Source organism: Cottoperca gobio, chromosome 6 (genome assembly GCF_900634415.1).
Source record: "Cottoperca gobio chromosome 6, fCotGob3.1, whole genome shotgun sequence".
In the NCBI taxonomy this organism is placed as follows: domain Eukaryota; kingdom Metazoa; phylum Chordata; class Actinopteri; order Perciformes; family Bovichtidae; genus Cottoperca; species Cottoperca gobio.
This window is the reverse complement of record NC_041360.1, coordinates 20,263,149-20,276,876: the sequence shown is the minus strand read 5'-3', so window position 1 is coordinate 20,276,876 and position 13,728 is coordinate 20,263,149. Positions and strand designations below refer to the sequence as shown.

General features: G+C 42.1%; 1 protein-coding gene across 1 annotated transcript in view; it reads right to left on the bottom strand.

Annotated features, from left to right (window-relative positions):
• Positions 1–13,728, bottom strand: part of LOC115009132 (contactin-1a-like) — a 62,290-nt gene that overhangs the window by 47,541 nt on the left and 1,021 nt on the right. The window contains 1 exon segment of the mRNA XM_029432909.1: positions 13,263–13,484. The gene's annotated coding sequence lies outside the window, so the exon portion shown is untranslated.

Below are 13,728 nucleotides of genomic sequence, written 5' to 3'. Positions count from 1 at the left end.
AACCATTGGCTGGCTGCTGTCTTTGAGTGTGGGCGTGTGTGTGTGTGTATGTGAATAAAAGTCAGGAGTATCATTAGAGATGCTACTGTATGGGCTGCCCTTCCTCATGAATACTGCATACAGCTGTGAACATAGATGTAACAACACAGTATAAGGCTGCACAAATGTCACTGTTGCTGTCACGAGCATTGGCTCCAGTGATCTGTTCCACCACAGGCCCAGTTTCGTTTAATCTGGCCTGGGACCGTTATTGTAAAAATGTAATATTTCCAGGTTTTTTGGGCAGCGTTTCATTTAAATGATATGATTTTTCTCATCTTATTTGAGTGACGTGTTTGTGCATCATAATAACATTTAAAGCTAAATTAATCTGCAAACCTGCACAATATAAACAAAACATGATCTCGTTCCCTCTAACAATAGAGAATGGATGTGAACACTCAACACCAGGCTGTCTGCTAATTTATTGCTGTACATCAAAGCAATAAGCCTGATCATAGAATACAGTGTCCATTGCCAGATAGCTGCCCACTCCCTCCTTTTCCTCTTCAACATCTCAACTCCGGGCTATTCTGTGTTCATCATCCACGTCTGCTCAGAAGACTGTTTGAACAGACTGCAGGTGAGAAGATTTCAGCGAGGGAGACACACAGTCAAACTAAACAATATAATCCTCCACACACTGCTTAATTTCTGCGTTTTTCTTCAGCTTTGTCAGAGAAATCGAGGGTGAGTGAGTGAGTGAGTGTCTGGGTAGGTGTGTGTGAATAAGTAGTGTGTGTGCACTGCACTGTAAGTGCAAGTCAGCTAAAGAGAGTGTTTCCACGCCTCAACACTTTAGTGGACCATTTCACCACCAGCAATATTGATTGTAAAATGGCAGAAAAATGTACCTTCCAAACAGATGAGAATGTAATGACCATTGAGACACAATGTAAATCAGAGGTATTCACAGGACAAACAAGATGATGTTCTCTGCAAGACATACAGCGACGTCTTTGTGGATGTGGGCGAGACACCAGCACATCATTTACATGTATAAATCAATTCACTTGTGTGTTAGAATACACAGAGCGATGCCTGAGAATCGGAATCCATCAGAAGACAAATCGATGTTTGTCAGTAAAGCTCAAGACAATCTGAGTCAGAGAGGCTCGCTCAATCGCATTGTATTGATTTGTTAAGACGGTGCTGATACCTCGGTATCATGGCAGCCCATAATTAGGATGAATACAGAGAAAACCTCCTTTCCAGTGCTTCTCTTAGTGCTTATGTTCCCCACTGTTTCTCACAAAGACATGTGCAACCTAAAGGATAAGTGTGGTGTCATTCTGTATTTTTCTTCTTGTCAACAAAGCCTAAGAAAAGTCCAAAACCAACACCGTTTACTTTCTGACTCCCCCAGCCTGTTTGTCTCTCAGCCAGTATTTCCCACTGAAATAAAACTGGTCATAATTATAAACTTGCAAAATGCAAATGAGCCATGATGCAATCTTGCAGAGATTTTATTGTTTGTTCAAAGTAATTACACTAAAGTCTCAAATTGCTATATAGCAAGTCCGACTGCTCAGATTATAAACTAGTATATATATACACATTCTGATGTCTTTCCATCCCAATCAGCAGTGTGTGGCTGTATGTTTGTACAAGAACAATGTGTCTGGATCTGTCCAACAGCCACATCTGTTTTTTTCCTAAACAGAATGTGTCCCTGCAGAGAAATCAGAGCTTCACTCACATTCCTATGTGAAACCTCTCAGCTGCATAACGACCGTAGAAGAACAGAGGAAAACAGAAGCATGGGAAAGGCAGACAGAAGCTGCAGATTGATGCCTGCACCAGACGTGCTGAAGCTTTGGGAGTGATAATTCAATTTGGTGAAGCCGATGTGGCTGTTACTGTAACTCCCAATGCCGCTGTAGCTTTGATGCAACAGCAGCCCTATTGCCACGGGCAACATGGCCAATTTGCAGCTTTAAGAACTTGATAGAGAGCTCTGCAGATATTTGTTTACTTTTGATATTTCCTATTTCCATCTTTCTCTCCAACGCAGATGTGTATGGATGACAGATTATTCTTGGAAATGAGAAGGAGAGAAACAAATCCCCTGCCACTTGGTCTCAGCGTTGAACAGCGTCAGTGTCTAGAATACGTATAGACCACAAGAAGAGGTTTGGGAGAACATATCCCTTTCAAAGATCTCTGGTGCACCAGACACATGCAGGGTTGTTTACTTTGGTAACTCAATGAATCCCAAATGAAAGATCATAATTCCAAGTTGGTTAGGGGGACGTAAACACCCTGTGATCTTACTGATAAATATGTAATTAAGTGGCGAGTGAGGAAATATAATTAACACAAAATAAGGATCCTCATTGCATTTCTAAGATTCAAAGTTTGTCTTAAGCATGATTAGAGATTTCTCTTTCTGATCCCTCTGCAGAACAGAAGTATCTCTTTAGGGAGGAACAGTTCAAACAAGAGGCTCAGACTTCTCCTCCAGAGTTGAAAGTAGATGAGACAAAGCCTCCTCTGTGAATCCATTGACTGCCATACTGTATCAGCCGGTGCCAGTGCTCTTAAGCAGCGCCATGCATATTCATGCCTACCCATCGGGAAGTCTTCCTCCACTAGTTGTGCCGCTGCAAGCTCCACGGTCTCTCTCAATGGGTGCATTTAAGTGTAAAATGATATTCCCCTGTTATTTGGCACTCAAGTACTCCTTCATTGAAAAGTTGCATATACTATTTCAAACAGTCAGCATGAGCTCTTATTCGAATAGCCAGAAACCTGAGTGTGACAGCCTGGCCATGCTAACATGTGTTGATACATTACGGCATGCGCACACATTATCCAATTTACTTACTGTTGGTTGTTTCCTTTGTATTAATTAAAATATTTGATTCATTTGAGCATGAAGGGATATTTGCAAAGACTTTCCCCAGCCCAGGCCCTCCACCAGCATATATGTTCATGTCCGGAACACAATGTCCATGTCAACAGACCCAGTCACCTGTGTTTACTGTTGAGCACATGGCGGCCTGTTGGAAAGCAGTGTGTGTGCCGACTGACAATGAGCACAGCCTGGGCAAAGACCTGAGTCATGCGCTGCCTCTTGGCCAAGTCACACCATGTGATCATGGCTCATAAGACAGAACAGGTGCCCACTTAAACAACAGAGGAACAGAAGGACATGCATTGAAAAAGAGTGCTTTGATCATGATGCCAGACCGCGATCAACCGACTGTGTAGATAACTTACCGACTACGATTAGGCTGAAATGATGTCTCTTCAAACACTGAAACTTTCCAAATCAAAAAGGGTACATCCTGTCATTACTTAGCTTCATCAGCGTGAGGAGGTGCAGATGTGTGGGAGCTTTCTGGCATTCAGATCACAAGACTATCACTTCACATAAGGAAATCATTTCTTCACTGTTATGTGTGTCTAAGCTGTTTGCGTACACTCTGGTCCAACTGCTGTTGAAGACAAAGCTCAGACAACAACCCACAACGCTACAGGGTGTACAGCATTTCCAATCGAGCGTACGTTCGCTCCAGTAGCAGCAAGGAAGCTAAACTAGGTTAAGAGACTGTTCATATATTATGCTTCAAATAGATGCTTTTGCTTGACTGCCTTAAGAATACTCACAGGGCCCTTTCACCTACATTGTGTTCACGCCAGTGCTTAAGTAAAACTACAGCACTGAGCAGTTGTTTTATAACTTTAAAAGTCATTGTTTAATTACTTTGGCTGCTTAACTTAGCAGCCTTTACTCATGCTTTAAGACTATTAGCAAATTACATCATATTTTATTCAGCACATCTCATATTTAATGGACTTGGCATCAGCAGTTCACTTAAATTGCAAAATGTAGAATCATTTCCATTTTGAAGAAGACCAATACCATTTCCAGCTAACCTAGCTTTGTCCAAAAGTAATCTGGCCTCTCTGCTGGTTGCCTGGCAACCTCATAGTGATGACAAGAATCCAAGAAGTCTCTGTGCACAAGAAATATTCCCTAAAACATATTGTGAAGTTTACACTTTCTTTTCACGAGACATAATGTGTCAGAGGTTTATTCGTCTTTCCTTTGGACAGAGCCAGGCCAGTTTCCCCGTGCTTCCAGTCTTTATGCTAAGCTAAGCTAACCTCCCTGTCTACCTGGCTCCAGCTTCAGAAAATATAATTCATAAGTTAATTAGCTTGATGCCAAATACATAGTTAGTTGCAGGCATACATTGTTTTGCAACCTTTTCATCTCGTTGTACGGGAGTCGATCCATGATCTAGTTGGTCATGGGTCAATGTGAATAACATTAAGTGCTCCAGCAGTCTCTCTAAACACAGAGTAGTTTCCACCCCCCTTCAGTCATATAGAAGAGCAGTGTTTTGCTTTGCCTTGTTGTCCTCTGTTGAAGGGGAATTAAGAAAAGTACCACCCCTCCTCTTTCCATCCATTGTGCATATGTGTGTGTGCTCGCTTGACTGTGACGCTGTGCCCTTCGCTCCGTCTGTCCTCCACACACTACAGCCCTGTGTGAGCAGCATGAGTGGAGCTGTGTGTTGCAGATAAGAGTCAGAATACTGCAAAGGCGGGGGGGGGGCGGGGGGTGTGTGTGTGTGTGTGAAAAGAGCACAGGAATACAATGATTCAGTGCTCTTTCTCCCCGTCAGATTCACCTCTGGGTGCCCTTTCCTCCACTCACTGTCTTTACACCTTCCTGATGAATAATCCAACCAGTGACACTGGGGGCTATACTACTGACACTTTTCACCACGAGGCCCACACATACAGTATGAAGGCTGTCCACCGCCGTGGCCCATGCCCAACTGAACTCTGAACAAATGCCATATTAATATGCATGCATGGCATATTTCTCTCCGTGGAATACTGTGAGCGATATCTTTAGTTGGGCTGATGTTGTGATTGCTGGCACCTCCCTCAGTCTAGACGGCCAGTAATGAGAATAATAAGGGTGGTGTGTTGTTCACTCACATCTTCATTATCTGCTGCATGTTTACTGTTCGTATAAATTCCTCTACAGTAAGGCTGAAATGTACAATGTGAGAAGAGAAAGATCTGTAATTAGGAAGCTGGCATCCCTCCTCTCTCTTTCCTCCCTTCTCGCCCTCGACCTCTCTCTCTCTCTCTCTCTTGGCATTAGAATGACTTGCTCAAGCAGTAGTGTGACTCATGATAGCCTAATTAAAACATAGAGATGGGCCGCATGTGTTATTTTTCATGGGGTAATATTAGCCACTTCTTCTCGGGGGCAATTTGCTGTTGCTAAGTAAAATTGTGAGGATCATTTCAGCAGCATGAATTAGCAGATTGCAACAAAAGCTCCTGCAGCTACAAACCGAGCCAGGGAAAAGAATCTGCAGCATAATTAGTGCACAAATCTCATGCATAAGTCAGCCAGATTCCCTCAGAATCTTGGTTTCAGATCTGAATAATGATATGCCAACACGAAAAGAACAACTTTTGTTCGGGGACGTTTTAGGGTAGTTTGTCGGAAGCTATTAGAGCTGGTGTATTGTCCCACTAGCACTTACAGAAAGCATGACGCAGGTGGTTACATCACCTTGTAAGTTTGTGAGCCAGATGTGACAGTGTTGCCCTGACATGGCAGTTGGCAGGGCGAGGCTTCATACAAAGAGTACACTGCTTAGACTGAAGAGGCCTACATAAGCATTCTTTGACCTCCTTTATCCACACTCATTAGCTATGCAACAAGAGGGTTGATTTGAGACCTTTAGAGAGGATCCAGAGAGAACAGGTTTGTTAGTGTGAAACGGAAAACCAACCTGTTTGTCGTGCTCGCCTACAGCGAATGCTAATGTTGCCCACATCAATGGGCTCTTCATGTAGAGATGCAGCCTTGAGCCCAGTAGCTCGGAGAGTGACCAGTGAAACACAAATGCCCCGGTCGCACTGCAGGAGAGCCAGGAGAGGACAGCGGCGGCCCGCAGCCGAGAGCCTGCACCAGCCACAGCTTTTATTTCTGGTTACACTGATCTAAGGAATGAAGGGAGAGCTCCAAATGTTTTGTTCTTTTCTGTTCCTCATTATACCCCCCCCCCCCCCCCCCCCTCCCCCTTCCTTCTATCTCTACCCTTTATTCTCTCTTTGCATTTTACATAGCCAAAGAGCTGAACTGAAAAACAACAGACATTTTAAATAAGTGTTAAATCAATACAGACAGGCTGCAGCCAGGCTCTGGCCATTAAAAAAGCAGAATTAATATACAATCAGCTTGCCCAACAAAACCTTATAACTTTCAATCGATCTCGTAGTGTTCCGGAAATGACAGCATCCAATGAATGATTTAAAAAAAAAAGTGCATACAGCATTATTTTAAAGAAATATCACCAAATGGGAATATCATGGGATATTTATGGCCGAAACTGTGTAGCAAAGAAAATGGAAATCGAAGGAAATTTGATAACGAGTATAAAATGACTATGGGTGGTCCCAGCAGAAGCACTGCAGGTAAACAAACAGCGAGGCTGAATAATGGGCAAAGCAATAGCACTTGCTGAGGCCCCCAGTGCTATCCTTCCCCTCTCTGCCAAGGGTAATGGGATTTCTTAGGTTTAAATGCACTTCACTCACTCTGTGGAGCCAGTAGGAAGCTAAACTATTGATCCACAAACAATTTAGCTGTCCAGCTGTCCAGAGAGAGGGAAAACAGGACGCCCCTAAATGTATAATGAGGCTTCCCAAGAGCTCGGCTTGCTCAGTATTCGCTCCACGTGCCAGGAGGCCTTCGCCTTTGGGCTCACTCCACGATTAGCCTTCTATCCATACACTTCTCACACATACAGTCCCTCCAGCAGAAGGCTAGAGGTCAGTCAGCTAAAGAGCTAGTATGCTTCTCACCAAGGACGTTTCTGATTAGTGTAAGAATCCCTTTGACCCCTCTCTTTCATTATTTTCAACACAACACCGGTGGAGAGTTCACGACTCCAGTTTAGTATGCTATTGGAGTAACAGGGCTGAGCTGTCAACCATATACAGCATGCATCATCACTATGAGGAAACATACGCTGGGATAGCATTAAAAAAACAACATAGGGTATATGAAAGGTGGTGGTATAAACTGAGGAGTGTGGTTAGGCTTGGGAGCCGTACATACTGATGAAATAGCATGTAGATGAAGTTAGGTTATTGTCTTCCACACATGCTCACAGCACCATAGCAACAGGCTTTGCTCACAGGCCCCAAGAGTGGCTTGGCCCCAGTGAGGAAGACGCTTTCTCATACCTAATTGGACAGTTCCCTGCACAATTGGGCTTGTTCTTTATCCCCAGTACTATAAGATAACAATGCATGGGGTTGCATCTACAGTAAGCTTTCACAAACCAATGATAAACACAGATTAAATAGGATTAAATCCAAAACAATGCAGCCCATCACTGAGAATATGCATGACGAAGGATACAGAGGTAATCTAATCTTTAAAATGATGCTAAATACTAGCTTTTGTTTGAAGATTATGGAATAGATTACTGTCAGGGGGAAATAGTTGTACAGGTAAGGCTTTGCCAGCACCGAAGGTGATTATTTTCTGTTCCAACCTTTAATCATCCAAAAAGTCTCCTCTAATCATGTTCTCCTACTCCATATAATTGTGCAGCTCGCTCAAAGGTCTTCACCAACAATCTCTGTCATTCCTTATGATCTGGACTGATCTGGATGACACACCATGAAAGGAGCAAAAACCTCTCAACAGATGAACATTTCACTTGGTGAAAAATTCTACATTTCAACACTCTGGCTGAAATCCAAGGGAAGAAATCAGACACACACCACTGATTCTCCGAGTGCATGAAATTGCACCGTAAACAATGTCTCTGACTGCGCCGACGAAAGGTGCAAAAACAGATGGCTCAAGACTCCCATGTGAAAAGTCAGTCCACTGTGTGTAACACTATATTTCTGCTCAGTGAAATGTTAAACAAATACACAAGAGGTGTTCTGACACTTTGAGGAGCAGTTTAATTAAGACACGTTCACATTAAAATGGACTACTTAATTAGGTAAAACTGTCCTCTGAACTTGTTAATCTCGTCGTACCGTCACTTTTATTTCTTGTCATCATTAAAGTACGAACCTCTTTCTAACGATATAACAACACGCAAAATGCAATTAGCTATTTGATGAGCAAATAGCTATTGATATTACTGCGGAAATTGAATGCATCTCAGTGAAGCCAGATAAGGTTTGCTCTGCTAATAAGCAAACAAGCAGCTGTCTGCGCTGACATTGTAATGAAGGAAGTCAAATATTATCGGAGAAAAATTAAAAGGGCTAATCATGGTGGTAACAGAAATTAGCAGGCGAAGGGCACACATTTGTAATCTCCTTCTAATTGAGTCCGTAAATCCCAAAAGATTTCCTTTGATTGTAAAGTCTAAAAATATCTCAGAAAGAAAAGGAATCAGATTAAAGCAGTAAAGTCTCGTCACATGTAACCTAGTTACAGATGTTAGTTGTTCTTAAATGTCGCAAAAATAATACCTTAACCTAAAAAACTTGAACGTGAAAAATGTAGAATTGTCAGGAACACACACACAGATGGCCTGTTAAGCATTAATTATTCAGTAAATCAATCTTGTTCTCAGTGCTGACCTATTTAATAATAATCAATCCTTGTTTTTCTTCCTTAATATTATTTAAACTGGGATTTTGGGGAGTTGAATTCCTCAGTTGCCTCAACAGACCACTGACACACATCTCTGAACATAAGTTGTACCTGCTTCAAGACAACCCTTCAATGACAGTGATCAATGTCATCCTATTCCCCCCCCCCCCCACCCCCTCCTGAGTGACAGGAGGAGATACCAGGCAATTTCCGAACACTACCTGCTTGTCCGGTCAACATTATCTTAATGGAAGTGGAGTAATGTTGTTTTGAATGAGACTTCACTTTGGCAGATACACAAACCGTAGGAGCCACAGAGGAAGCTCAGCACTTTATCACAAACAAAATCACGCTGATAAAGAGAAGAGGAACGGATTAAAATGTTCTATGATAAGAGACACTCTGAGTCATACCTTTAGGGGAATTTGGTTTCTTGATGGTTTTACAACCAAGCCATTTCATCAAAACCTTTTCTTTCTACCTTGTCACTAAATTAATAACATCTTTCTCCAGGAGCTTTAATGCTATAAATAGACAAAAAGACAGAAGTTGAAACCCAATATATTCTATTTTTATCTTCAGCATTGTGCTGCATTTGTGTAAATCAACAAAAGGCCATTTATGCAGGCTGTATTTATATCCTGATTTTAGATATGGCAGATACAAATCATGGACACACACACACACACACACACACACACACACACACACACACACACACACACACACACACACATAGACACACACACACACACACACACACACACACACACACAGAAACACACACACACACACACACACACCTTTAATTCAGTGTGGCTGAATAATTATTCTTTTTGGTTCTGTCTTTAAAAGTAACTAGCCTCCTGAAGTGCCCGGAGCAACTACTCGAGATCATTAAATAGTGGCTCCAGAAATAGAACATCAGCCCGAGCAACAAAACCTTATTCAGTCAAACAAAGTGAGTGAACTGAAAGAAAAGTCCTGTACATATAAAACAATGTAAGGTGCTTCAAAGATCAAGCTGGCTACTAATGTTGGCAGCTGCATTAAGGCTGCAACAAAGTATTATTAATCTGCCTGTTTATTTACTGCATTAATTGTTTGGTCAATAAAATGCCCATCACAGTCCAGTTTACTATCACATCGGACAAGAAAAGCAATGTCTTACATCGGAGAAGTTAGAACCAGCAAGTGTTTGGCATTTTTGCGTGAAAAAATATGTAATATCAATTACTTTCGGTCACTTCATCTCTAACCTGCATGGCTATCTTTTCAACTTATTGGCTATACAAAGCAAACAAGTATCACCCTGTTACGAGATTATAATAACAAAAACTATTAAATATCTTAAAGCCTAACAAAATAGCTTACTACAGTAACAGTGTGGCCTAACATTCACAAATTAAATTAAATGGAAAGTCAACAAGTGGGATTCAAATGTGTACTGTGCCCGAGTTTTTTCGAAGTAGCTCAGTGTCTCACACAGAAGATAAGGGTCACGTGCATGCAGAGAGCAGGGAGCAGTCAATGCTAGGTCTGGTGCAAAATGATAGCCAGAGATGGCAGATGGAGACTGAGGCCCTTTCTCCTCCTCAGGCATGAACAGAGGAGAGGTCTGTCTCCAGGCAAACATAGAACGCGTCATGTCTCTGCCTCACTGTCGTACCATTAGTGGATCTCGCTATTGATCGCCGGTGCGTAAATTGCTGAGCAATCCAAACTGAAGCATCAAGACGAGAGCATCACATGTTTTGTCAGCAGGACAGAGAAAAGCACTTTTACATGCAGTGAAGACAGTTGCTGCAATAAGGGCTTGTGTTTGTGTGTTTGTGTGTTTCTGCACACAAATGTTCATGTGCATAGGCGGTCTCGTCAGGCTATCTCCTCTCCAAGTGCATTTAATTTAACAATGAAACAAGTCTGCAAGACGTATTCCCTCCAGCGTGACCGACACTGCATTCAGTGTGACAGAACAAACAGCGCCTAACAAACTAGCCCTGTTGCCTGCAAATGCCAACGCTGCCAAACAGTTAAGAGTCTTTTCAAAATTGCACGCAAGATCTATCTTCCTCTCTTTAAGTAATGCTTTGAGTCTTTGCCCAATAATTTGTCGCCCAGGGCTCAGAAGGACATCTGGAAACAAATCTAATCTAAAAGAACTCTTACTTACTTACTTACAACTAATTACTTAATCTTCAATGGCAAACATCCAAGGTTTAAATTTAAGCACCAAAATAAATGTGCTTGTATTGATTGGAAAATAGAAGAAAATCATTGTCTTGCTGAATATTTGCATTGGACAGATTTTGCAGGAAACATTCATACACCAGATAAGTGAAAGTAGTCTCTCCCACATTGGTATTCACGTTCATAAATTACAGGCTGACTGAGGTGAAGTCGAGATGGGGAGGTTGAAGGCGGCTCTATTTTCTGCCTCAGGTGAGGTTAGCTTGTCTACCCAATACATGGCAGATGTGTGTGACTGAATCTTTAAACCAAAGGACAAGTAAGTGTACGGCTATGTTGAGTCATTTGACTGTGACACTAATGGAGGCTGAGCCTGTAGCTTTGAAATGCATCACAGAACAGCCACATCCTGCAGGGTACTGTGTTATGTAAAGAGTTTGCCATGCAGACTCCTCAAGCCACCCCGGCCCTACAGCCAAAATGCTGGCAGGGAACAGCTTAATACAAAATTCAAAACTCTATATTCAGACATAATTCGTTGTGGAGTAAGGGGTATAAATGTAAGATGATGCCTTGCATGCAGTTACGTTAGCCTACTTCGGAGCAGAGTAAATTCATTCACCTAGCATGAAGGAGAGGGACTGTCCTCGGGGTGTACACAGGACAGCACAGGATGCATTAGCAGCAGTCAAGCTTACTAGATTCATAAAGTGCTCCACCTGACAGGCAGCAAAGGAATCCCTCTGACATTTTGTGCCACATTTATGGCTCTGATTCAATCATGACAGACACAGAGTGAAGGATCTCACACATGGCACTGAATTGAAAAAATATAGCCGAAAAATGAAAATGTGGCTCAAACATATTTAGGTGTATCGCGGCGCCCAGGAGCAAAAAGCGGTCAGACGGGTATCAATTGGTCATCTGAATATATACACATTTTTAGAAAGGATGAGCAACAGTATGATCATACAGGAACAAACTAACACACTTGTTCATAATCCTACATTAATATGTTATTCTGAGAACAATAATAAAAAAATACCAGGACAGCTCTGCCAATCACAAACACAAAACAACTTTAGAAATATGAATAGCCAACAAAGAGGCCCATGAGATGTCATAATCCCCCTTCTAGTTTGATGAAATATATTACAATATTAATCACACACTTTGCAAATTTTTCCACAATGAAAAGTTGTGGTGACTTAAATCATACTCTGCTGTCTGCTACAGGAAGCTGTGCTAAACCAAGCCATTATTCAACAGCATTATGGAAACCATAACCACACTTGAGTGTAAGTATCAACCCATTATGTGGTTATACAGGCAAACATCTTTAGTTGCAGACAGACGACTCACTGCAGTTATTTACAGAGATTACAGTTTCAAAAACAGTTTCTGATCAATAACCCCGACTTAGATGCAAAATAACAATGTAATATTTTAAAAAGATTCAACCGGGGAGTTGTTTGTGATTCCCTATGAATCGGTGCATAGTTACATGATTTGTTTTAGGTTACCATCATCTGTTTTTAACCATGTCATTAATGAGTTAACTAAAAGTGTATTTAAATAACTCTTCATCATTTTTCTACATCACGAAGACCCCCATAACAAATATCTCTAGGACTTCTGGAAGTCCCTAGACCATACTTAAGCAGCATGTAGAATGAACAGTTTCTCTCCAATGAAGCATATAGTCTGGTGAGTCAGGACGCGCCCATGACACCTTTTCCAGCACTTGACATCCTGACAGAAAAACCCTGCGATGAGCCATTATTTAGCACTACGACTCAATCTGCAAGTAAAGATGACAGATCCAAACCATATGCCTCAATTGATCGCGGAACTAAGACCACGGCATGCGTTTTAGTTCCACCCCAGATGAAAAAGTGTTTACAGTCGTCGGGTGCCTCCTAATCTTTTGGCTGTAAGGCAGGCGGCAGTTTGAATCATCGGTATGTGCGGCGCTATTAGGCTATGGCCTCTGGCGTGGTCAAATGAATGCTGCATCTAATACTCAGACTTCTTTCTTTAAGGCAGATGTGCTGTATGCTGCAATATATCCTTATATCTGCTCTGTGAATCGACTATTTTTGGGAGGGAAGTGCATGCCAGGATGTGCAGCAGATAATGTAACAGCATCATCCCCACCACGCCACGATATGTCAGATGTTGCGCACACAGTATCCCTCTGCATCTGTCAATACGGCACACAAATGCAAAATGCAGTTTCTTCGGAACCATATCGTCCAATTCTGCATTGCGGAGGGCTGCATAAGATCCATCCCATCCGCGCATCCCTCTCAGTCTGTTGTAAACAACACTGATTTCCCAGCTGTCAAAATGCAGCGCCCCGGCTTCCCTGATAATAATGTCAAACAAATCAGTTTTCACTTTATCTGTCCAGTGTCCTTACCTTCCGTAGCGGGCAAATGCGTCCGTCCGTGTGTCCTTCACGATGCTCACACCTGCTCAGCACCGCATCGCCGGGCGCTCGAGAGCGGGGAAATAAACTGACAGAGCAGCGGTCCTGTCCCCGTGGATTGGATGAAGGGTTATGGCTGTCAACTTAGGGGGGCGCTAGACCTGCTTCTTCCACAGGAGCCCCATCTAGGGTTCTCCAGCGTAGGAGGATGACCTGAGGAACATTTTAGTATAACCTTCAATATCGCTTAGTCTACACATACGACAATAAATTCAATTATCCAACTTTGCGTCAGTAAGTGAGTTTGGCGGGCTCATGTAGTGACATTTATGGGTTGCCTTTAGTCCATTACAGATTTTTTATTTCATACAAAAAAAATTTTTTTATTATATTATTTATTTGTTGTAATATACACATTTTAAGGCAGGTTTATCAAATTAAGGCATTCTCTTATAAG